Raw genomic sequence first — 23,970 nt, 5'->3', positions numbered from 1 at the left:
TAATGGGAATCTTCCACTGTACCTCAATGCATTTAACGAATATCTAGTTAGTATCAGTTGAAGAAAGAGACTCACAAATGTAATATGTTACACACATGCAACCTCCTACTGGAAATCTCCTGATAACTAACAGAAATCTCATAGTGTGTCGAAAATCAAGGTAACTACCAAACATCCCCTCACACACACCGCCACTGAAACAACACAAAACAAATTTTCTTGAATGGTTCTCCTCATCTCAATAAATGGCACCACAGTGTGCCCCTGAAAACTCTGCCCCATATCCAGAGGTCAACCTTTCCATCACTCTCTAAGTCCCAATATTCCCATTTGCCTCTTTTTCTACTGTAAACTCTAGCCAAAGCCACTTCCTTTCTCCTTTAGAATATGACAAGCATCCCCAAACCTGCCTCCCTACTTCCCTATGTGTCAACCCCTCCCTCAGTGATCTATTTTCACAGTAGCCATAGTGATATTTTGAAAAATCACAAGGTCTTGGCTCCTTTATGTTTTTTTTTGTTTTTTGTTTTTTTTTTTTTTTTTTAAACAGGGTGAAAGAGAGAGAGGGCGGGGGGAGAGGGAATGAGGGAATCTTTTAAGCAGGCTCCATGCCAGTGTGGACCTCTCCACACGCAGCTCTATCTCACAACCCTGAGATCATGATCTGAGCCAAAATAGAGTCAGATGCTTAAATGACTGAGCCACCAAGGCACACTGAGACTCTTGGCTCTTGATTTTTTACTTCCCACACACTCTGCTTTGATTCCTTGGTTGCTTTTCCATTGCTAACAAGTAAAAAAAAAAAAAAAAAAAACTCCTTTATGATGAACAGAGATCCAAATTTGATATTTTCCTGTCTACCTCTCCAGCTACACTTCCCAGCATTCCTTTCTTTTCTTGTCTTAGTTCTGGTTGTTAGAAAAAGCCTAGATTGAGTGGCTTAAAAAGTAGAAATTTATTTTTCGTAGTTCTAGAGGCTGGGAAGTCTAAGGTCAGAAATGCCAGCCTGGTTATGTCCTGGTGAGAACCTGCTTCTTCACTTACAGATGGTTATCTTCCCATCGTGTTCTCACTTGGTGGAGAGAGCAGGGGAAGAAACCTCTCTTGTGTTTCGTCTCATAAGGGTCCTAATCCCATTCATGAGGGCACTACCCTTATGACCTAACTACTTCTCAAAATCCCCATCTCCTAGTACCATCACACTGAGGAGGTAGGATTTCAACAAATGAATTTGCTGGTGACACGAACCCTTAGTCCATAAAACTGATTCCTACCCCAAAGGTTCTCGATCACTTTCCCAATTTGGGGAATATGCCGTCCCTTTTCCAGTCTATGACTCTACATGTGTGTGTCTTCTCTCTTTCTAGAATATCCTTTCTCTAGTCCTTTGTATAGTTACTATTCCTTAGAAATCTCAGCCAAAAATTTCCTGACTCATCTTAGTTAATGAAAATTGTTTGCCTGCTTACGAGCTAGCTACCTCTTCACTTTATTTCCCCCATTATCTTCAATTATTATTTCCTATTTATTTTCTTGTTTATTGTGTCTCCCTAAGATCAAGGTCAAATTCAAACTTGTATTCTCAGCTCTTGTCAAATGCTAGATGACCACACAATTATTATATCAGCTAAAAGTAAGAAAAAAATGAGGGGGACAACACCAAATACTGGCAAGAAATATATGGATGATGAAATCACATCATTCATATATTGTTGGTGAAACCACAAACTGGTACAGCACTCAGGAAAACAGTTTGGCAATTTCTTTAAAAAACTAAAACATATGCTAAAATACTACCCAGCAATTGTACTTCCGGATATTTATCCCAAAGAAATAAAAATCTGCACAGAATCTTCCATACCAGCTTTAATTTTAAAAGCCCAAGGCTGGAAACAACCAAAATGTTGGATATGTGAATGGTTAAACAAATTCTGGTACATCTATATGATGGAATGCCACTCAGCAATAAAAAGAAATAAACTGTAATGTATAGAATTGTCGAATCATTATATTGTATACTCAAAAGTAATTCAACACTCTATGTTAATGATACTTCAATTAAAATTTTTTGAAGGAATAGATTACCGAACCATGCAGTAAACTGGATGGATCTTAAAGGTATGCTGAGTAGGGGAAAAAATAATAAAAAGTTCTCATATCCCATATGTAACTTTTAGAAATTAATATGAGGTAAAAAACATATTAGTGATTTCCACAGGTTAGGGATGATGTAGGGTTTGGGGTGGGTGTGACTATACAGCATTAGGGAGAGCATCATGGTGATGGAACAGTTCTATATCTTGATTGCAAGATCAAGATGATCTTGATGAATTTACACATATGAACAACTGAGGTAGAACTATGTGCACACATTGTGCCTATGTCAAATTCCTGTTACTGATATTTTATTCTAATCATAGAAGGTGTAAAAAAAAAAAAAGAAGGTGAATCTACTGGAGGAAACTAGGTAAAGGGAATATGAAATCTGTGTAATACATCTGAAATTTCCTGTGACTCTACAATGATTTCAAAATAAAAAGATTAAAAAAAATGTTGTGTTCAATAAACAAATATAGCTAAATTTATAGAATGTGTACTGTATGCGAATATTTTATATACATTAATTCATGTATAATGATCAATAATAGGATCATATTGATACTGCTGTTATCATCCCTAATTTACAACCTAGTAGTTTACTCTAAGTCACGCAGCTGCTATGGGGAAGACTCACAATTTTAAGCCAAGTAGTTTGGCTTCAGAGAATGTGTTCTTAATCACGACACTATGCTTCACAAAAAATGATTCTTGAATGAAGGAATAAATAGGATTTTTAAAAAAGAAACAGATGTATTTCCTCAAAGGAGAGGCATCATACAAACTTTTGGACAAACACAGGTTGACTTTCACATCCCCTCTCCATTCAAATCTTTGTAGTTTTACATTGATGAGAAAAAGAAAAATCGAGCTAAGGAATACAATGCTACATATCCTCTATTATCAAATTCTCAGAATTCCCTGATTAGACTATCCTAGAGGTAGAAATTTTTCATACTTTTGGAAAGCTTGTTTTAGTCGCAATGTTTCTGGAAATGCAATCACCATAATGAGTGCCAATACATGTAATACTTGATAGATACCAGCCCAGAAAATAAGAACTCAGTAAAAACAAGAGGGCTGATTCTGTTATATCTGCCATCTAGTCACTCAGGATTTACCTTCTTTAACACATTACTTATCATAATCCAATTTTATCTATTTCCTAAAAGAATTATCCACATTAATCATATGGATTTATTCACATTTTTCCCCTCAAAATGCTGGATGCATTTTTTCCTGAATCACCTAGTCTATTACTGTCAATATTCCACATGGATGAACTACATTCATACATTTCCTGAAAATATTGGTTAAATTAATAAAGAAAATACCTGGTCAATGTTTTCAAGAGTTCAAAGTCTACTGAAAAGAATAGAGACAAAGAGGGAATATTAATGCAAGGTGATGCATATTCTCAATTATTCTTTTTTTCAGCTTTATGGAAATATAACTTTTAATTGTATAAACTTAAGGTGTCTAATATGAATTTGATCCACAGAAATATTGTAAAATTATCTTCGCATATGGTTAGTTAACACAGTCTTCCTCACCTAATTATAACAGTTTTTTTGTGTGTGTGTGTGGTGAGACATTTAAGATCTACATTCTTAGCACATTCAAGCTTTTTTTTTTTTTTTTTTTTTTTTTTTTTGAGAAAGAGATAGGGAAGAGGAAGAAGGGTAAGGAGGGAGAGAATATTAAGCAAAGAATATTAAGCATACCCAGCACGGAGCCTGATGAGATCATGACCTGAGCTGAAATCATGAGTTGGACACGTAGCCAACTGAAGAACCCAGGTGCTGCTGTGGTGCAGCACTTCTAACTACGGTACCCTACTGAATGTAGGATACCCAGCACATATCCATCTTATAACTAGAAGTTCATACCCTATAAATAACATCTCCCTATTTCCTCCATTGCCCAGTTCTTAGTCATTCCTCATCAAATTCTCTATAAACTTTAAGAGACATTTTAAGATTCCTCATACAAGTGAGGTCATACAGTACATGCCATTATCTGACTTATTTCCCTTAGCACAATGCCCTCAAGATCTAATCATGCTGTCAACAATGGCAGGATTTATTTCTTTCTGTGGCTTAGTAATATTCCATTATATATATCATATTTTCTTCGTCCATCCACCCGTGGACACTTTGGTTACTTCCATGTCTTGGCTATTGTGAATAATGCTGCAATGAATATGGGAGTACAGATATCTCTTCAAAATAGTGATTTCATTTCCTTAGGTTGTATTCCCCTAAGTGGGATCATTAGATCACACAACAGCTCTATTTTTTTAATTTTTTGAGGAACCACGGTACTTTTCTCCATAATGGCTATATCAATTTACAGTCTCACCAATAGTACACAAGGGTGCCCTTTTCTCCACATCCTTGAAAATACCAACTACTATCCTTTTTGTAATAGCCCTTCTAGCACAGGTGAGGTGATATCTCGTTGTGGTTCCGATTTCCATTTCCCTGATAGGTAATGCTGTTAAGCATCTTTTCATGTATTTCTTGGGCATGTGGATGTCTTCTAAAAAAGGGGCTATTCAGGTCCTATACCCATTATTAATTATTTTTTTGTTTTGTTTTTTTGGTGGGGGCTAATTGAATGAATTCCTTATATATTTTGGATGTTAATCCCTTATTGGTTATATGGATTACAAGTATTTTCTCCCATTCCATGAGTTGCCTCTTCATTCTGTTGATTGTTTCTTTTGCTGTGAAGAAGCTTTTTAGTTTGGTGTAGCCACGTTTATTTTTTCTTTCATTGCTTTTGCTTTGGGTGTAAGAGGCAAAAAATCACTGGTTAAGACCAATGCCAATTAGCTTTTGCTCTGTTTTCTTATAAGAGATTTACAGTTTCAGGTTCTACATTTGCCTTTAATCCATTTCCAGTTAGTTTCTGTAAGTGGTGTAAAATAGGGATGTTGTTTCATTCTTTTACATATGAATAACCAGTTCTGCAAAGAACATCTCTTGAAAAGATTAACCTTCCCTACTGAGTATTTTTGGTTCTCTTGCCAAATATTAGTTGATCATATGTGGAGGTTTATTTCTGAGTTCTTTATTCTCCTCCAATCGTCCATGTGTCTGTTTTTATGCCAGTACCATACTGTTTTGATTATTTTAGTTTTTATAGTATAGCCTCAAAACAGCCAATGTGATGCAGCTAAGGTGATGCTTTGTTCTTTCTTCTCAGGATTGCTTTGGCTATTTGGGGGTTGTCAATGGTTTCATACAAATTCTAGGGTTTTTTCTATTTCTGTGAAAAATGCCATTAGTATTTTGATAGAGATTACACTGAATCTGTAGAACACTTTGGGTAGTATGGACATTTGAAAAATGTAAAATTCCAATCCATGAACACAGGATATCTTCCCCTTTATTTGTGTTTTGTGCTATTTGTTTCATTAATGTCTTATGGTTTACAGAATTTTCACATCTTCAGTTAAATTTATTCCTAAGTATTTTATTGTTTTTGATGCTTCTGTAAATGTAATGGTTTTATTTTTCAGATATTTTATTGGTGGTATATGGAAAGGCAACTATTTATTTTCTATATGTTGATTTTGTGTCCTGCAACTTTACTGAATTCATCTATTAACACTAAGAATTTTTCTGTGGAGTCTTTTAGGGTTTCCTATATATAAAATCACCTCATCCACAAACAATGATGATTTTACTTCTTCCTTTCCAGTCCCCTTTCTTTCTTTTTCTGCCTAATTGCTCTGGATAAGAATTTAAGTCCTACTTTGAAAAAGTTGTGAGAGTTGGCACCCTTTTCTTACTTCTTGACCTTAGAGGAAAAGCTTTAGCTTTTTACTGTTATGTATGATGTTAGCTGTGTTTAAGTCACATATGGCCTGTATTGTGCTAAGGTTTGTTCTTCCCATACTCAATTTCTTGAGAGTTTTTCCTTTTTTTTTTTTCTTTTTCATGAAAGGGTGTTGAAATTTCATCAGTTTTTTTCTGCATCTATTTTAAGGATTATATGTTTTATCTTTCACTCTATCAACGAAGTGTATAATGTTTATTGATTTGTGTATGTTGAATCATCCTTGCTTCCCAGGGATAAATCCTACTTGATGATAGTGTATGATCCCTTTGATGTGCTAGGGAATTCTGTTTGCTAGAATGCTGTTGAGGATTTTTATGTCTGTATTCATCAGGGATATTGGCCTGTAGTTTTCTCTTGTGTCTTTATCTGGATTAGGTAATCGAGTAATGCAGATTTCATAAAATGAGTTTGGGATTATTTTCTCTCTTCAGTTTTATTTTTGGAGAATTTGAGAAAGGATTAGCATTAATTTTTTTTAAATGTTTGGTAGAATTTACCAGTGAAACCATCTGGTCCTGAACCTTTCTTTTGGGGGATTTTTTTTTTAAGTTACTCCTTCAATCTTCGTAGGTATTATTGGTTTGTTCAGATTTTCTGTTTATTCATGATCCTGCCTTGGAAGGTCATGCTTCTTGAAATGTATCTATTTCTTATAGGTCATCCAATTTTTTGGCATAGAATTGTTCATAGTAGTCTTCTATGATTCTTAGCATTTCTGTGGTGTCAGTGTAATGTGGCCTTTTTCATCTATAGTTTTGTTGATTTGAGTCTTACCTTTTCTTTCTTGGTTAGTCTAGCTAACCATTTTGTTTATCCTTTTAAACAATCAACTGTTATTTTCATTAATGTTTTTCTACTGTCCTAATGTCTATTTCATTTATTTTTGAAAATTTTATTTATTGATTTTAGAGAGAGATAGAGAGGAGAGCAAGAGCAAAGGGAAGGGGAGACGGAGAAAGAGAATCCAAAGCAGACTCTGTACCACTGCCACAGGGCTTGATCCCAGGACACCAACATCACAATCTGAGCCAAAATTAAGAGTCAATCACTCAACGAAATGAGCTATCTAGGCACCTCTCATTTATTTCTGCTCAAATATTTATTATTTCCTTCCTTCTGTCAATTTTGGGCTTAGTTTGTTATTCTTTTTCTAGTTCCTTTAGGTGTTGACATCTTTCTGGTCTTTTTATGCATGAATTTGTAGCTATAAATTTCTCTTTGGGAACTTTTGCTTTTGCTGTATCCCATAAATTTTGGCATGTTGAGTTTAGTATGTTGTTTTGTTTGTCCCAAGATATTTTTTCCTTATGTTTTCTTTCTTGACCATTTGAATATTCAAGAGTGTGTTGTTTAAGTTCCATATATTTGTGAATTTTTCAGTTCTCCTGTTATTGATTTTTAGTTTGTATCACTGTGATCAGAAATGGTACTAGATATGATTTCACTCTTCTTAAATGTGTTAAGGCTGCTTTATAGTCCAACATATGATCTATTCTGGAGAATTTTCCCTGTTCACTAGAGAAGAATGTATATTCTGATGCTGTTGGATGGAATATTCCATATATATTAAAAATCACTTGGTCTACAGTGTTATTCAGGTCTACCGTTTCCCTCTTCATTTGCCATGTGAATAATTGATCCACTGTTAAAAGTGATGTTTTGAAGTTCCCTATTATTGTTGTCCATATCTCCCTTTCATTCCCTTAATATTTGCTTTAAATATTTAGGTCCTCCAACGTTGGAATGGACACATAATTGTCATATCCTCATAATGAATTGACCCTTTACTTACTATTTCTGTCTCTAGTGAATTTCCATTACTTGCTTGAACAATTGGGAGAATTGTGCCCTTTTTCTAATATATGTATTAATAAACTTGAGAATAAACAGATGCTTGATTTCCCCTCCCAGATTTAACATATTATATTGTTTATTTAAATGTAGGAGGATTGAACAAAAATCTTCATAATTGTGTGCAATACAGAAAATGATTGAAGTAGATGAAAGTGCAACTAACTAGAAATTATCAAAAACTACCTTAGTTAAATCAGTAATAAAAATGAAATTATTATTATATACCAGATACCTTATTTTACAAGCTATTTATATTGGAACAACATATTCTACCTATGACTTAAGTTCAGGAAAAAAAGGACAGTAAAAAAATGGTATCATACACAAAGAAGGGTAACTCACATTTTTAGTCCAACAACAAATAGTGTTTACAGAACAAGTTGTAGCTCATTCTGCGATACAAAACAATCCTGAGGGTTTTTCTTTTTCACCTTCAAATCAAAATTCAAATTAGAATCAGAAATGAAATGATGTTCTTATTTCAGCAATGAATACATAAGTGACTTGATTTTTCTTAAGACCGCATTTTTTAACGTTCATCTGGGTATAACACTCTAAAGAGTCCCTTTCAATCCTTAAAAGATATGCAGTTTGTGAATGTAAAACACACCTTTTTCAGCTCCACTTATTCTGCAGAAGGACCTTTCCATATCAAGGATTAACACAATATGCATCATGGGTTCAAAAATTTCAATTTGCAGCTATCCTTAGCAAATAATGAGAACCATCTGGACTGATTGATGTGGAGATTGAAAGTAATTGATCCTGCAATTGAGAAGCTTTTATGAAACATGAAATTAAACAAGATGATATTAAGCATTCTAAAGTTCATCGGAATGACACACCAATGTGTTACCACTAGCTGTTCATTTTCTTTATATAAAAAAGCCCTGACTGGAAAAATATAACAGAAATAGAAGCTAAAAATAAAAAATCTAGATATTGATGTATTGATCAAAGGTCCACAGCTGGTTTACTTTGTTACAAAAAAACATTCTATGTGGTGCAAAAGTCTTTGATTTCTTGACAAATGTCACTTGCAGGTGAGACATTATTAATGGAATTATAATTACTAATATGCACAGATCACCCTTAAAAAGAGCAAATTATAAAAAAAATAAAAAAAATAAAAAAAGAGCAAATTATGTATAAAAGAATTAGCAATAACTTAACCTTTGAATAAAAGTTTACATTATTTCAGATCCTTTTCTTGCTATCTTCCTCTTTGAAAAAAAAAAAAAAAAGTGCTTCAGAAGGCCAGTTAAATATTGCCTGATTTTCACAGCAAACTTTGAGGTAAACAGAGTTTATTCTTCCCACTTTAAAGATAAATAGCTAAATCTCCCAGAAACTCTATCATTTGCTCTAGGCTAGGTGAATGGTAGACTGAGCTAAGAATCCAAAGTTTTTACATTTTAAATTTATAGCCTAAAATGTATTCTAGTATATCACATTGCTTCTTGATAAGGAAACACAGACAACTGAAAGCATAAATATTGCTTTGCTAGAAAGTTTTTTTTCCCCAATATTCCATATCGCTAATGATTCCGTTTATTTCCCTGTATAAAAAGACATTTATTTAGGGGAATTATTCCACATTTGTGTTGTATTTAACTACATCACTAACTTAGACATCATTCACAAATCTCCAACATAAAAGGACATCTGGCACCAGTGGCCAGTGTGACTCCAGCATGAAAGAGAAGGCAGGCAATCTGTGACCTAAGGAAGACATCTGAGAATTTATGAATGTTCGGGAAGTAGTGTAAAAGAAAAAGATCTGAGCCTGGTAGAAAGCTACCATTTCTGGAGATGCTTAACGCTACAAGTATCTTCTCAAAATCGGAGCATAAGGTACAACAACGGCATCCTATGATATAATCTTGGACATCATTCTCAGTAAGGAGCACTATAAAATGTGACAAATTTTAAAATGTGACCAAGAAAGAAGCTAAGAATTCTTTGTTGTACATCTCAGTGCTGAAAGGAAAATAACCTAGCTTGACATCCAGAAACATAATCATGTATTCAGAAAGATGAATATTAATATTTATATTACATTAAAAACAAATCATATAATGTATAGTCATGGAATTATGCATATTTACATAGGGAAGCAATATCCTTTTTGTTTCTCGTAAGCTGCTAAGGAGGTTTCATGTAGAAAATGCGATTTCATAAGCAATGCTAAGAAAAAACACCTCTCGTGAGATTGTGGAGAAAATAGCATATTTCAGAAATAAAACACTCCCTGAGGAAGCTCAGGGGCAAGAAATAATGCATCAATAGATTTGTCCATCCAAGTAGTGAGTCTACCCCATTCTGTTTCATCTATCTAGACAGTCATAACAAAATTTGGGGCTCTCGGATGTTGGCTGTCTCCCTAATGTGGGTGTCCCTGCAGAAGCCAGGGTCAAGCACCCTGACTAGAGACGCCCTTTAGCCAATGAGCAAATTAGAATGAATTGTCATTCACTCTTACACTCATCTCTTTGCTGCCTTATTGGACCAAACCTGTTTCTCAAACTATGTAGGAAAAAAAAAGTGCACAAATAAAAGTGAAATTTATAACCTGCTTGAAGCTGGATGAGAAAAGGAAACCATGAGTTCCTGCTTCTTCAAAGAAATGCCTATTACGTTCCTCTTCCAGGGTAGATTTACCCTTGGTCGTAAGTGCTAAAAACAAATGAAAACTCAAGAAAGAATGACCTAGTCTCTACTTCATCCCCCCAAAAAGTTTTAATTAGTTTCCTTGGGAGATATCTCTAATTTTATCAAAATTAAATAAAGGTTATAACTGCTACTATATATTGTGTCAAATATGCCCAATATATTCTAAACACTTTTAATACTTTTTACATATTATTAATATTCATGTTGTTAAAATTGTCAAGGCATACCGGGTGAATATCAATTCTAGAAGTAGACGCTATCATTGACTCCACACGAGGGAATTCAGAAACAGAGAAATTGAGAAATTCTCCAAGATTTTCTAGCTATTAGGTAGTAGACCAGATGTTCAATACAATTTGGCTTCAGAGACTGGCTTATTAATTTCCCTGTTATATCTGCTATTAGACCTTCAATTCTTTATGCAGCAAAAAGGTGTGAGGAGCATTAAATATTAGCCGATAAGCAAACTGCTATAACAAATTAAAGTGAAAGATGTATAATAATTCTCACACAGTATGAACACTGTTCTACAGGAGTCCAGGGCTGGTGTCTGACCAGCAAGTTCAGGAAGTGATTCAGGGCCCCTAGGATGATCCATTTTATGGCACTGCCTGTCCTTTTATTGGACTTTATTATCATCTTCACCCAGGCCATGGAAGGAGAAGAGCAGAAAGAAGGCCTATCTGCAGTTTTAAAAGCCTTGGCCCAGAAATGGTACATATCATTTTCAGGCACATGCCATTGACAAGAACTTGTCACATAGTCACACCTAATTTGGAAACATACTCTAGTTATGTGCAGAGGAAGAAAAGGAAACTGATTCTGTAGAAACTTAACCATCTCTGCCATAACCAACCAACCACGAGAAGATCCGATAATTGATTTGATTTGTTTAAAAGTTTACTGAAACTGAAAACACTACCAATATATAGTCATCTATGAAAAATAGTAAATTTTTAATATTAACAATTAAGTCACCATGTGCTATCAAAATTCCATATTAAAATTATAAATTATGTCTCAAGTGAATGCTAGTGTATATTTAATATTGTAGGATTCTGCTGAGGATTAATTGAGCCTGTTGGCATATCCTGTTTAGTTCTGAGTTCCCCTGAACTTAATCAGGTAAGTTTGATTTTGTTTGAAATTTTCAGTTAAATGTGAAATTGAAACAATTTCTCCCCATACATAAAGATTTAACTAAATAACAGTTGCGAGTAAAGTGTTTAAAATATGTGGGGTAAAGCATAAAACTTTTCCACCTAGAGACATTCAGTTGTAAAAGCAAAAAACTTCATCTCCATAACCTCATTAGTTGGCTTACAACAAAATTGTTTTATCCCTTTCTCATAAGCACTAAAACAGACAAGAGAGTTGCCATTTCCTATAGGACACTGAAATATTCGGATTATGGGTCAGTATAATAAGCCCAAGTCTGATGTTCACACCTCAGCTTGGTGGATCCCAAACATGTGGCCTTGGTTGAGTTTCTGAATTTCTTTGATCTCATTTCAATAATTCATAAAAAGAAAGCAAAATATGTGCTTTGAAAGTTTATTGTGAGGACTGAGAAAACATATAAGACGACCCAGTACAGCAGTGTCTAGGCGACTGGGTTCCTTTCCTTTAGTGTCTGCCTTTGGCTCAGGTCATGATCCCAGGGTGCTGGGATGGAGCCCGACCTTGGGCTCCCTGCTCTGTGGAGACTCTCCTTTTCCCTCTTCCTCTGACCCTCTCCCCTGCTTGTGCTCTCTCTTTTTCTCTCTCTCAAATAAATAAATAAAATCTTAAAAAAAAAAAAAAAAAAAAGACCAAGGTCCTTTTGTCTGAGTGGTCCATTAGTAATATTTGCTTTCTTTCCAAAATCTCATCATCCTCATATTCTTCCCCACATCTCATTCCCAAGTCCTCCTCACACTGCCTGTTTACTTAGAGAGAATATGCTCACCCTCACCTTCACTTTTACCGGCAGAAAAAAACAAAAAAAACAAAAAACTGAGTTTTAAAAATACAAGTAGAAAGTAATTAGGGATTTAATTTGTCATTTTTAATTATGTCAATATATTTACTTGGTATTGATTAGCTTACACCAGCAGTGCAATTATTAATCTTGATTTAATAATTATTATTTTTAAAGACTTTATTTATTTATCCATGAGAGACCCACAGAGAGAGAGAGAGGCAGAGACACAGGCAAAGGGAGAAGCAGGTTACCAGCAAGGAGCCCGATGAGGGTCTTGATCCAGGATCCCGGGGTCGCACCCTGGGCCAAAGGCAGATGCCCAACCAGGTGCTGAGCCATCCAGGCATCCCTAACCTTGATTTATTTAATTCACATAGAAACTTAAAAGTTTGCAATGTTGTCACAAGCATTAATTAATTCCGGTATCTGTAGTATAATAGTATTACAGTATAATTAGTAGTTTAACAGTATAATCAGCATTATATGCATTAAGATTAGAGGAAACAAAGCATGATACACATCATTTCACTTGTGACTAATGAGCAATGGTATCCTGTCTCCTAATCCCAGTCCGGGGCTACTACCAGAACACAGCTGCTTCCCCTGCATACATCGTCATAAGTATCATGCTATAATATTTATTTCATACAATCATCACACTCAAGTATAAATTATTTTTAAAAGGCTTTTTAAAGGATTTATTTATTTTGTCAGAGAGAGAGAGAGCATGTGCAAGAAGGGAGGATGGGCCGACAGAGAGGAAGAGGAAGAATCTCCAGCAGACTCTACACTGAACATGGGAACCAAAGTGGGGCTCGATCTCACGACCCTGAGATCATGACCTGAGCCAAAACCAAGGGTTGGACGCTTAATTGGCTGAGCTACCCAGACGTCCCTACATTATCTGAATATTCATTTTATCAGGGAATAATTTTCTAACGGAACACAGGAACACAGAATGAGATCACTCACAAAACTCGGTTCATAATACACTGTAATTATTGATCTGAATCTGAGCCCTTATTATTCTATTTATTTATATATTTATGTATTTTTAAAAATATATAAGGAACACTTGTGAATTTAGTACCAAATCCAATAACTAGATCTTGAAAAATAATTTACATGTACTCATGTGCTTCATGTGTTTTTCCTTATCCTGCCGCAGAAGTATTTTAGTAGTTGTTTTATGTTTGTAGGCATGTGCCCTTGAATGTGTGTATGTGTGTGTACCATAAATCAAAAAGAAGCGGACAAACAACAGCACGATGAATGAGAGGCTTAAAGAGTCACAGCTACAAAGAGAGGATCTAAATGTCTAATAAGATATGATGATATGCCCAAACTTGTTGTCATGTAAAGGTAACTGAAGTTCATGATGAAAACCGTTTTTTGTCCATTTGATTAGAAATAATTAATATTAATTCTTCCAATCTATGAGCGTGGAATATTTTTCCATCTCTTTGTGTCTTCCTCAATTTCTTTCAGAAGTGTTCTGTAGTTTTTAGGGTACAGATCCTTTACCTCTTTGGTTAGGTTTATTCCTAGGTATCTTATGCTTTTGGGTGTAATTGTAAATGGGATTGACTCCTTAATTTCTCTTTCTTCAGTCTCATTGTTAGTGTATAGAAATGCCACTGACTTCTGGGCACTGATTTTGTATCCTGCCACAGTGCCGAATTGCTGTATGAGTTCTAGCAATCTTGGGGTGAAGTCTTTTGGGTTTTCTATGTACAGTATCATGCCATCTGTGAAGAGGGAGAGTTTGACTTCTTCTTTGCCAATTTGAATGCCTTTTATTTCTTTTTGTTGTCTGATTGCTAAGGCTGGGACTTCTGGTACTATGTTGAATAGCAGTGGTGAGAGTGGACATCCCTGTCTTGTTCCTGATCTTAGGGGAAAGGCTCCCAGTGTTTCCCCATTGAGAATTAATATTGTGAAAATGTCAATGTTACCCAGGGACATTTACATGTTTAATGCAATTCCTAACAAAATACCATGGACTTTCTTCAGAGAGTTGGAACAAATAATCTTAAGATTTGTGTGGAATCAGAAAAGACCCCTAATAGCCAGGGGAATTTTAAAAAAGAAAACCATATCTGGGGGCATCACAATGCCAGATTTCAGGATGTACTACAAAGCTGTGGTCATCAAGACAGTGTGGTCCTGGCACAAGAACAGATGCATAGATCAATGGAACAGAATAGAGAATCCAGAAGTGGACCCTGAATTTTATGGTCAACTAATATTCGACAAAGGAGGAAAGACGATCCACTGGAAGAAAGACAGTCTCTTCAATAAATGGTGCTGGGAAAATTGGACATCCACATGCAGAAGAATGAAACTAGACCACTCTCTTGCAGCAGACACAAAATTGAACTCAAAATGGATGAAAGATCTAAATGTGAGACAAGATTCCATCAAAATCCTAGAGGAGAACACAGGCAACACCCTTTTTGAACTTGGCCACAGCAACTTCTTGCAAGATACATCCATTAAGGCAAGAGAAACAAAAGCAAAAATGAACTATTGGGACTTCATCAAGATAAGAAGCTTTTGCACAGCAAAGGACACAGTCAACAAAACTCAAAGACAACCTACAGAATGGGAGAAGAGATTTGCAAATGACGTATCAGATAAAGGGCTAGTTTCCAAGATCTATAAAGAACTTATTAAACTCAACAGCAAAGAAACAAACAATCCAATCATGAAATGGGCAAAAGACATGAACAGAAATCTCACAGAGGAAGACACAGACATGGTCAACAAGCACATGAGGAAATGCTCCGCATCACTGGCCATCAGGGAAATACAAATCATAACCACAACGAGAATGGGGAAAATTAATTACCTCACACCAGTGAGAATGGGGAAAATTAACAAGACAGGAAACAACAAATGTTGGAGAGGATGTGGAGAAAAGGGAACCCTCTTACACTGTTGGTGGGAATGTGACCTGGTGCCGCCACTCTGGAAAACTGTGTGGAGGTTCCTCAAAGAGTTAAAAATAGATCTTCCCTATGGCCCAGCAATTACACTGCTGGGGATTTACCCCAAAGATACAGATGCAGTGAAACGCCGGGACACCTGCACCCTGAAGTTTATAGCAGCAATGTCCACAATAGCCAAACTGTGGAAGGAGCCTCGATGTCCATCGAAAGATGATGGATAAAGAAGATGTGGTCTATGTATACAATGGAAAATTCCTCAGCCATTAGAAAGACAAATACCCACCATTTGCTTCAACATGGATAGAACTAGAGGGTATTATGCTGAGTGAAATAAGTCAATTGGAGAAGGACAAACATTATATGGTCTCATTCATTTGGGGAATATAAATACTAGTGAAAGGGAATAGAAGGGAAGGGAGAAGAAATGTGTGGGAAATATCAGAGAGGGAGACAGAACATAAAGACTCCTAACTCTGGGAAACAAACTAGGGGTGGTGGAAGGGGAGGAGGGCAGGGGGTGAGGGTGACTGGGTGACGGGCACTGAGGGGGGCACTTGATGGGATGAGCACTGAGTGTTATTCTAAATGTTGGCAAATTGAACACCAATAAAAAATAAATTAAAAAAGAAATAATTAAAAAGTCAAATGGTATTAAGTTTGAGACATTGGAAAGGAATAGAATTTCTCATATACTGCTGGGATAAAAATTTTTCAAATACTTTATTACCTGTGACTTTATCTACATTATTTTCTTTGTCCTGGTTCTTGCTCCGGTGAGTCAGCTAGGATATGCACCTCTGTTGTTAACAATAACGTGAGTTTAAAAAAAGTTAAAATAAATTTTAAAATGCATGGTGAGGCAGAAAGTCTTACAAATCTTCCCCATGTACCATCATTCCAAACATGCATACAAATACCCATACTCTTATCTGGCACAGAAACTTTCTGAGTAGTTTCTTGAACTTTTGGGAACTTGAATAGAAATAATTTCACTTTAACAACAGAAGTGCCATAGCATTTAAATGCAATTATTCAACCGTGTTGAATTTAAACCTGGAAGGGGAAAATAAGGGAGTGGAGAAGAAAATACACATATTAATATTTATCATGTAAAATACATATAACCGGGCCCTCTAAAGTTAGGTATGTATGGTTTTATTTATTTATTTTTTGGTATGTATGGTTTTAAAAGTCAAGCACAAAATTACATTTCTGTGCTTTCAGAGAACTAAGCAATAACATTTCAATATTTTTATTGATAATTGCAAAAATCTTTTGTGAGTTATTACTTAGTGTTTATGAATTGGAACAAAAATGGTATTTGCTGAATTTGGAAAAAAAACCTAATTCAAAAAAGGCAAATGACTGAATATTGCATATAAGTCACAGAGCATAATATTTACTACTATAGACCATATACATGTTCACGTATTTATTTCTATATCTATAATCAGATTAAGATGTTAAAATATTCAAGAGTATCTGCAAATGCAATTGAGAAATCAATATTAAAATATGTATACTTCCTCATTTAAACAACTCTTAGGCTGTCCTTTAAATAGATTCTTTTAGAGGTTGATGATTACAAATTTCATTAATTCTTTCCTTCTGAAATATTTCATGTTTTCATGTTTTCTCATGGCTGATTTTATGTGTCACCTTTTTTTTTTTTTTTTTATGTGTCATCTTGATTAGTGATTCTGTTTTTCTCCAGAAGCTTGACTAATACACCCTACAATGGAAAATCTATGCTATAGGGGATTGCCAATCAAAACAACTAAGCAATAAAAGCACTGAACGGCAATAGTTTTAGAAGTGTTTAGTCTTATGCAAGGTAAAACTTGAAAGCCTTGAAACTGACAGTTATTGAACATCAATTCTTTTTCAGTAATTAAATTTAAAATATTTTTACGTACTTTCAGCTTAATTCTCCTAACAACGCCTTTGGATATGTATCACATTGTTATGACTGACACAGTGGTGCTGCTTTACCGTGCTCCTGTAGCCCCCCAAAAATAACAGACTGGGTGCCTTTGACAACCGATACTCATTTTCTCACAGTTCTGGAGGCTCAGAGTCCATGATCAAAGTCGTGGCAAATTTGGTATGTAGTGAGAGTTCTCTTCCTGGCTCAAGGACGGCTACCTGCCTCGGATGTCTCTTCTACTTCTTACAAGTGCACCAGCTCTCTGGGATTAGTCCCCCACTCTTGGGACCTCATCTAAACTTAAGTAACCCCCTCCAAGGTCCTATTTCCAATACAGTCACATTATGGGCTAGGGCTTCAACATAGGAATTTAGAGAGTCACATTACACAGTCTCTAATACCATCCAATTATCCTACATATTTCTTAGCCCACTGCAGTTAGACAGTGGACTATTTGTAGCTCACAAGGTTGTCACTTTGAGATCTAAGCATAAACGAGCTAAAACAGAACTTTCTAGTGATCTCTTTCTCTGCCACAGTGACGGGGAAGACTTTGTGCTCCAGCTTAGACAATACACAATGATGGAGCCTACGTCAGCCTGGGCCTCAGAGAGACTGCAGAGCCTCATCACAGCCTCCGTGTCAAAGAGGGCACGTATTGGCATGTATTGGGCATGTAACGTGATTGAAAAATAAACATATTCAGTTTAGCCACTGTTCATTTGGGATTGCTTGTTACTGCCATTTACCTGGATTTATACCCTACAGAGTGGCAGTTAGAGACGCAAAAGTCCCCTCGGTTTAAATACAAACATATTTAAACACATATGAAAAGTGTGAACTTGGGAAAGTTTCTTGACATCTTTCGCATTCTTCATTTATAAAATGAGAGTAGTAGTTAATCCGCCCCTTTCATAATAATGCCCATGTCATGAACATTAAATGAAAGATTGCATGTAAAGTGCTCTTAAAAGTGCTTTGCTTAATAGAGGACCAATAACTGTCTGGGATTTTTGTTGTTGTTGTTGTGTTTGTTGTTGAGAATCTCTGGCTCAGAGTTTATACAAACACTGATGATAGAAGTTATCACTTCCACGTGATAACGTGGGAAGTTCTTAGACAGCTGGTAAGGACCAGAACAGAGAATAACAACTGAAATGACCAGTCATTTGGCATGGCAAAGATATAGCTCTAAAAAGATGGTAATACTCACATTTGGAGAAAGGCCTGAGAGAATTCAAGTTCCCACCTAACCCCAGGTGAGTTCATATTTACTCACGGCTAGAACACATAAGCAGTACTGCCAGTGATCACAGGGTAACAATTGTTTCTCCAATTCTACTTGTCAGCATACATTTCCTCCTGGGAATCTATATACTTTTATGACCAAAAGAAATTCCCTCTGAATTTTTCCTCATTCATGGACCTTAGAAGCCAAACTTGCCACATTCATACAAGTGAAGGCAGTAATTGTCCTGACCATTTGGCATGGCCATTTATTAACACACATTCAGGAGGTATGAAAAAGCAGTTCTGACTGACCCTGCTAACCTCTAATGCATTATTTTCAGATTTCCCTAGTCCACATATTCCCAAAAGCCACAATTTTAATATTTTAAAAGAATCTAGCAGCTGTCAGAAGGAAGGTTTGCATGAAAATAAATAACAAACAAACAGAAGCTTCTCTGAGTTTAACGTATTAAAAACTCTTCTAAAATATCTTGGTTATAACAAATGTGCATGGATATTACCCTGAAACAATAAAAAATATTGGGCATCTCTAATGTGCTTGGTAATATAAATGCCTCAGCTCTGGCCAGCTCTGAGGGTGTCAACAACTGTATTTATCCCAATGAGTCCCACCACAAGAAGCCAAAGAAGACTGGAAACCAGGAGTTAGTCTGCACAATAGTTAGGGACCAGCTCTGAAGTCAGAGAATAGAGGCCATTGCACTCGATCCTTCATGATGTTGGCCAAGTTACTGAGTATCTCTGAGTTTATTCCTTTCTCTTCATAAATATGAAGTTTCAAATATAGCAATATTAAATTGTTCAAATGAAACTTGCAAAAAAGGTGGAGAGTGTCCTCGTTACCCTCAGTCTCAGGTGTGAGACCTGAAAGAGAGAATTCACATAAAGTTCTAAGGACAATGCCTGAAACATAGTAAGCCAACAATAAAATGTTATCCTTATCATTAGCAATTAGAAAAAAAGCATTAAACAAATGTTCTCTTAAAAATGCATTACAGCTTTTGGCTTTTGGCTCAGAGGAGATGAGGTGCAACTATCCTGAATCTGGATTCATCTGACACAAGCTGCCTCCACCATGGCACGGAAGTTCAACCCCAACGAGATCAAAGTCATAGACCTGACACACACTGGTGGAGAAGTCAATGCCACGTCTTCCCTGGCCCTAAAGATTGGCCCCCTGGGTCTGACTCCAAGGCAACTGGTGGTTGGAAGAGTCTGAGGGTTACAGTGAGACTGGCCATTCAGAATAGGCCTAGATTGAAGTGGTACCTTCTGCCTCTGCCCTGGTCATCAAAGCCCTCAGGGAATCACTAAGAGACAGAAAGCAACAGAAAAACATCAAACACAGTAGAAATACCACTTTTAATGAGATTGTCAACATTGCCCAATAGATGTGGCACCAATCTGAAGCCAGAGAACTATTCAAGAGATCCTAGGGGCCGCCCAATCTGTGGGCTGCAATGCTGATGGCTGCCCCCCTCATGACATCACAGATGACATCAACACTGGTGTAGTGGATTACCCCACAAGTCAAAACTACAAAAGAAGATATTTCAATAAAGGGTCATTTGACAACAACAAAAATGTGTTATGATAATCAAGAGAAGAGGTGAGAGTGATTCACACAGTAATGGATTGGAGTTGGAGACATCAGTAAGAATTTAGCTTAATATATTACATATAGTTACAAATAGAAATATGTATAGATATGTGTATCTACATAGGATAGTACACACATGTACAGTACATTTCTTTTTGCTGTCAGATGAGAGGTCCACCCACTGGCAAAGGGCACAGATCTTGGTTTCTTTTTTTTTTTTTTTTAAGATTTTATTTATTTACTCATGAGAGACACAGAGAGAGAGAGAGAGAGAGGCAGAGACATAGGCAGAGGGAGAAGGAGGGTCCATGCAGGGAGCCTAACGCGGGACTCGATCCCGGGTCTCCAGGATCATGCCCTGGGCTGAAGGCAGGAAACCACAGAGCCACCTGGGCTGCCTCAGATCTTGGTTTCTAATGCCATTCTCCTATAAAAGGAACCAGAAGCTCCTTGGAGAAATGGCTGATTCAGGGATCGGGGTAGGAATTATAGAAGATAAGCGTGGTGTGGCAGAAAGTAAGAACATACTAAAAAAATGTAACCAAAAAATAAAAAATAAAATAAAAAATAAAAAATAAAAAACGTAACCAAAGGGGATCCCTGGGTGGCGCAGCGGTTTGGCGCCTGCCTTTGGCCCAGGGCGCGATCCTGGAGACCCGGGATCAAATCCCACGTCGGGCTCCTGGTGCATGGAGCCTGCTTCTCCCTCTGCCTGTGTCTCTGCCTCTCCCTCTCTCTGTGACTATCATAAATAAATAAAAATTTAAAAAAAGAAAAAAAAAAGTTAAAAAAAAAAAACGTAACCAAAAAAATACAAAGCATATCTTTGGAGTTATGTGGAAGGATGTCAAAGGGACACAGGAGCTAACTAAAAGGCTCTCGATAGCCCAAACTGGAAAAAATTGAGCAAGAAAATAACTCAGGTTAGTACCCAAAATATAAAATTAGTATCTATGAATTTATGCCAGTGTATAAAAATAATGGAACAAATTAATAAATGGAGAAGAAATGAGTGTCTCATGCAGAAGAATTCCAAATAATTATGTAGATATTTCTTCCTTACAGGGGGAGAGCATAAATCCCAACTCCATAAATGTGGGCTGTTGGGAGTGGCTTCTCCCAAGAGTAAAGTATGGAAAGGTAAAGAAAATAGTAATTTTTACAGTAGAGAAGTCTGACAAACACTCTCAGCCAGAGTTTTCATCAATAGTCATGAGTCATGATGCTAGTATACATCTTTCATATAATGTGATGAGCACAGCACTTCATGTCTGTGATCTTCCTCCCTAAATCCCATAGCCAAGTCGAGGCATGAGAAAAACATCTGAAAAATTCCAATGAAGGAGAATCCTACAAAACATCTCACCAGCACTCTCCAAACCTGTCAGAATGATCAAAACCATGGAAAGTGAGAAACTGTCACAGCCTATTGGAGTCTAAGGAGACATGACAATTAAATGTAATACGATAGACTGGATGGGATCCTAGAAAAGAAAGAAGATATCAGGTCAAAACTTAGCAACTGTGAATAAATTATGGACTTTAGTTAATAATGGGGTGTCAACATTGGTTCGATAATACCATACTAATGTAAGGTGTTAGTAATAGGGGACACTGGGTGTTGGGTATGTGAGTATTGGGTCTTCTCATTTTTTTTTTTTTTACTATCTTCTCAATTTTTCTATACTTCCAACATTGTTCTAACAAATAGGACTAAAGGTGCATTGCAATGATTGGAAGCATTTTGTCTAAGACCTCAGTCATTTCTAAATGATAGTAGATTGCAGGAAGAGTGTTTTAACATTACAGCAATGGAGTTCAATTTTACCTCTGCCACTCTGTAGACACACACGTCAGACAACTGTTTACCCCTTAAAGACATGATGCCCTTTTATGTGCACAGTGAAGACACCAAGGGAAATGGCAATGAGAAATACGTGAAATCAGATATATGGAGCACCCAAAACAATGCCAGTCACAGAAAGCTTAAATCTGCCCAACAATATGCAAATGGCATAGAGAGAGCCAGGATCCGGATTTGGCTCCAGGAGGCCCCACTGCCCCTGCTCTTGCCATTAAGCTATATTGGTTGTAAATTCAAAAATCGGAATTCAGCCATTAGAGCAGACCCACCTGGGACATTTATTCGTTTCTGTAGCCCCTCAGCTGAGCAGTAACATCCTTTAGTGGTGACAATGTGAACCCGGAGCCTGTGTGTAATAGTCATTGTAAGTCCCATCAACAGTGATGGCAGGTGATGGTATCGAGCCTGTTGGAAGCAGTGAAGGTGTGAAGATGAGGGAACAAGAGCAAAGCAGGTAGGGGGTACTGAAAGGAAGGCAGGAGATTAAAGACTGTATCCACCTTGTCTTCGACTGAATTTTCTGTATTCCCTGGCTTCTGGGAACCTGATTGCTAAATTCAGTTCGAGTCAACACACTCTGATTAGGTATCCCTCCTCATGTATTTCAGGGTCAATACAACACATGTTCTGGAATGGCAATTTTATTCAACATCACATAATTGAAAGCAATCACCTTTTTTTTTTTTTTTCTCCCATTCCAGGAGATGGCTATTAGGAATCAAAGCCCAAATGAATTCTCAAAATGAAACTTTCACAAGAGCATTGTGGTAGCTACAGACCTCGACAAACCATATCCTCAGCTCCCCCAGGTCCCACATTCACTCTTCTCTGCCGGGGCATTTGAGAGAATACGTGTCCAGCATCACAAGAAGCAGTGAGGGCAGCACAAGACTGGATATGGTACGACTGCTCTCCTCCAGGTGACCAAACACAGACAAGGGGGGAAAGATAGAACATGGGTTGTGCCCTGGTAAAGGTCTGGAAGGATAGATATGAGAGCCATTAGCTGCGGTCTTATTAATCCCCCACACCCGAACACCCCCCACCTGTAGATGGTTGGTCTCATTCACACAAATCATCAAATTTACATCAAATCAATCTGAGACCTCAAATTCAGTGGCATACAGCCACTCCTTTATGACTACTGATGCAGTCAGCAAACTCTAGACATGCCTTTTTTTTTTTTTTTTTAAGATAAGGATGTCATCCTAGGTAAATGTGGTAAAAATCAAAGAAGAATGTTGTATAACCAACATTATGTTGGTTGGTTGGTTATAATACAACATATATGTTGTATAACCAAGAAAAAAGAGTATTTCAAAAGGTGATTTCCCAAAAGTATTAGAAATTGCCATTAAATCTAGAGAAAAATATATATATATATTTACATATGGCCACATCATGAAGTTTTAAATATGTAACTTTTCAGCAAAGCTGCTCCTCAAAATGTTACTGTGACTTACAGCACTTTCTGACGTTACATGTCAGAACTCATTAGGAATTTAATATAATTTCCTTCCACTGCAAATTATGGAGTGAGTCTCACTTTTTTTTTTTTTCTTTCCTTGCCTCTGAGCCGCATCAACTGTTCCTAAGAAACAGAAGTTGAAAGCACTAGGGAGGAATCTTACGTACAGAACATAATCTATTTTTAGACTTTAGCTCATTCTGACGTGAATGCAAGATCCACTGCAGCGACAATATCTGGGAATTTCCTGTGCTTGGTAAACAAGGTCGATATAGAGCATTCACTCTAACTGGAACTGTACAAAATTCACCAAATAATCGACATGGGTTTTAACGTAGGACTGAAAAAGGCTTGAAAATTTCACCCATTGTCGAATCTGGCCATTGTAATAAACAAAGAGAAGCCTGAATGGAAAATGCTTTAAATATTCAACAAAGGAAGCAAGAAGATGAGAAAAAGATGGAGAGGGGGAA

The 23,970-nt window shown here is 36.6% G+C and overlaps 1 long non-coding RNA gene across 10 annotated transcripts in view; it reads right to left on the bottom strand.

Moving 5' to 3' along the window:
- The window catches only part of LOC144283589 (uncharacterized), a 245,695-nt gene that overhangs the window by 133,881 nt on the left and 87,844 nt on the right, over positions 1 to 23,970 (bottom strand). For 2 of the 10 annotated variants that reach the window (XR_013352137.1, XR_013352139.1), the window contains 2 exons: positions 22,809 to 23,007; positions 22,305 to 22,434 (listed from right to left, as the gene is read on the bottom strand). The exons of 6 other annotated variants lie outside the window; for them this stretch is intronic. This is a non-coding gene — a long non-coding RNA (uncharacterized LOC144283589). Of the gene's footprint in view, positions 1 to 8,416; positions 8,566 to 22,298; positions 22,435 to 22,808; positions 23,008 to 23,970 lie in introns of those variants that run through there. 2 more of the 10 variants (XR_013352142.1, XR_013352138.1) reach the window with 2 other exon arrangements.

The sequence above is a fragment of the Canis aureus genome, chromosome 14 (assembly GCF_053574225.1).
Source record: "Canis aureus isolate CA01 chromosome 14, VMU_Caureus_v.1.0, whole genome shotgun sequence".
Taxonomy (NCBI): Eukaryota; Metazoa; Chordata; class Mammalia; order Carnivora; family Canidae; genus Canis; species Canis aureus.
This window is presented reverse-complemented; position numbering and strand designations above follow the sequence as displayed.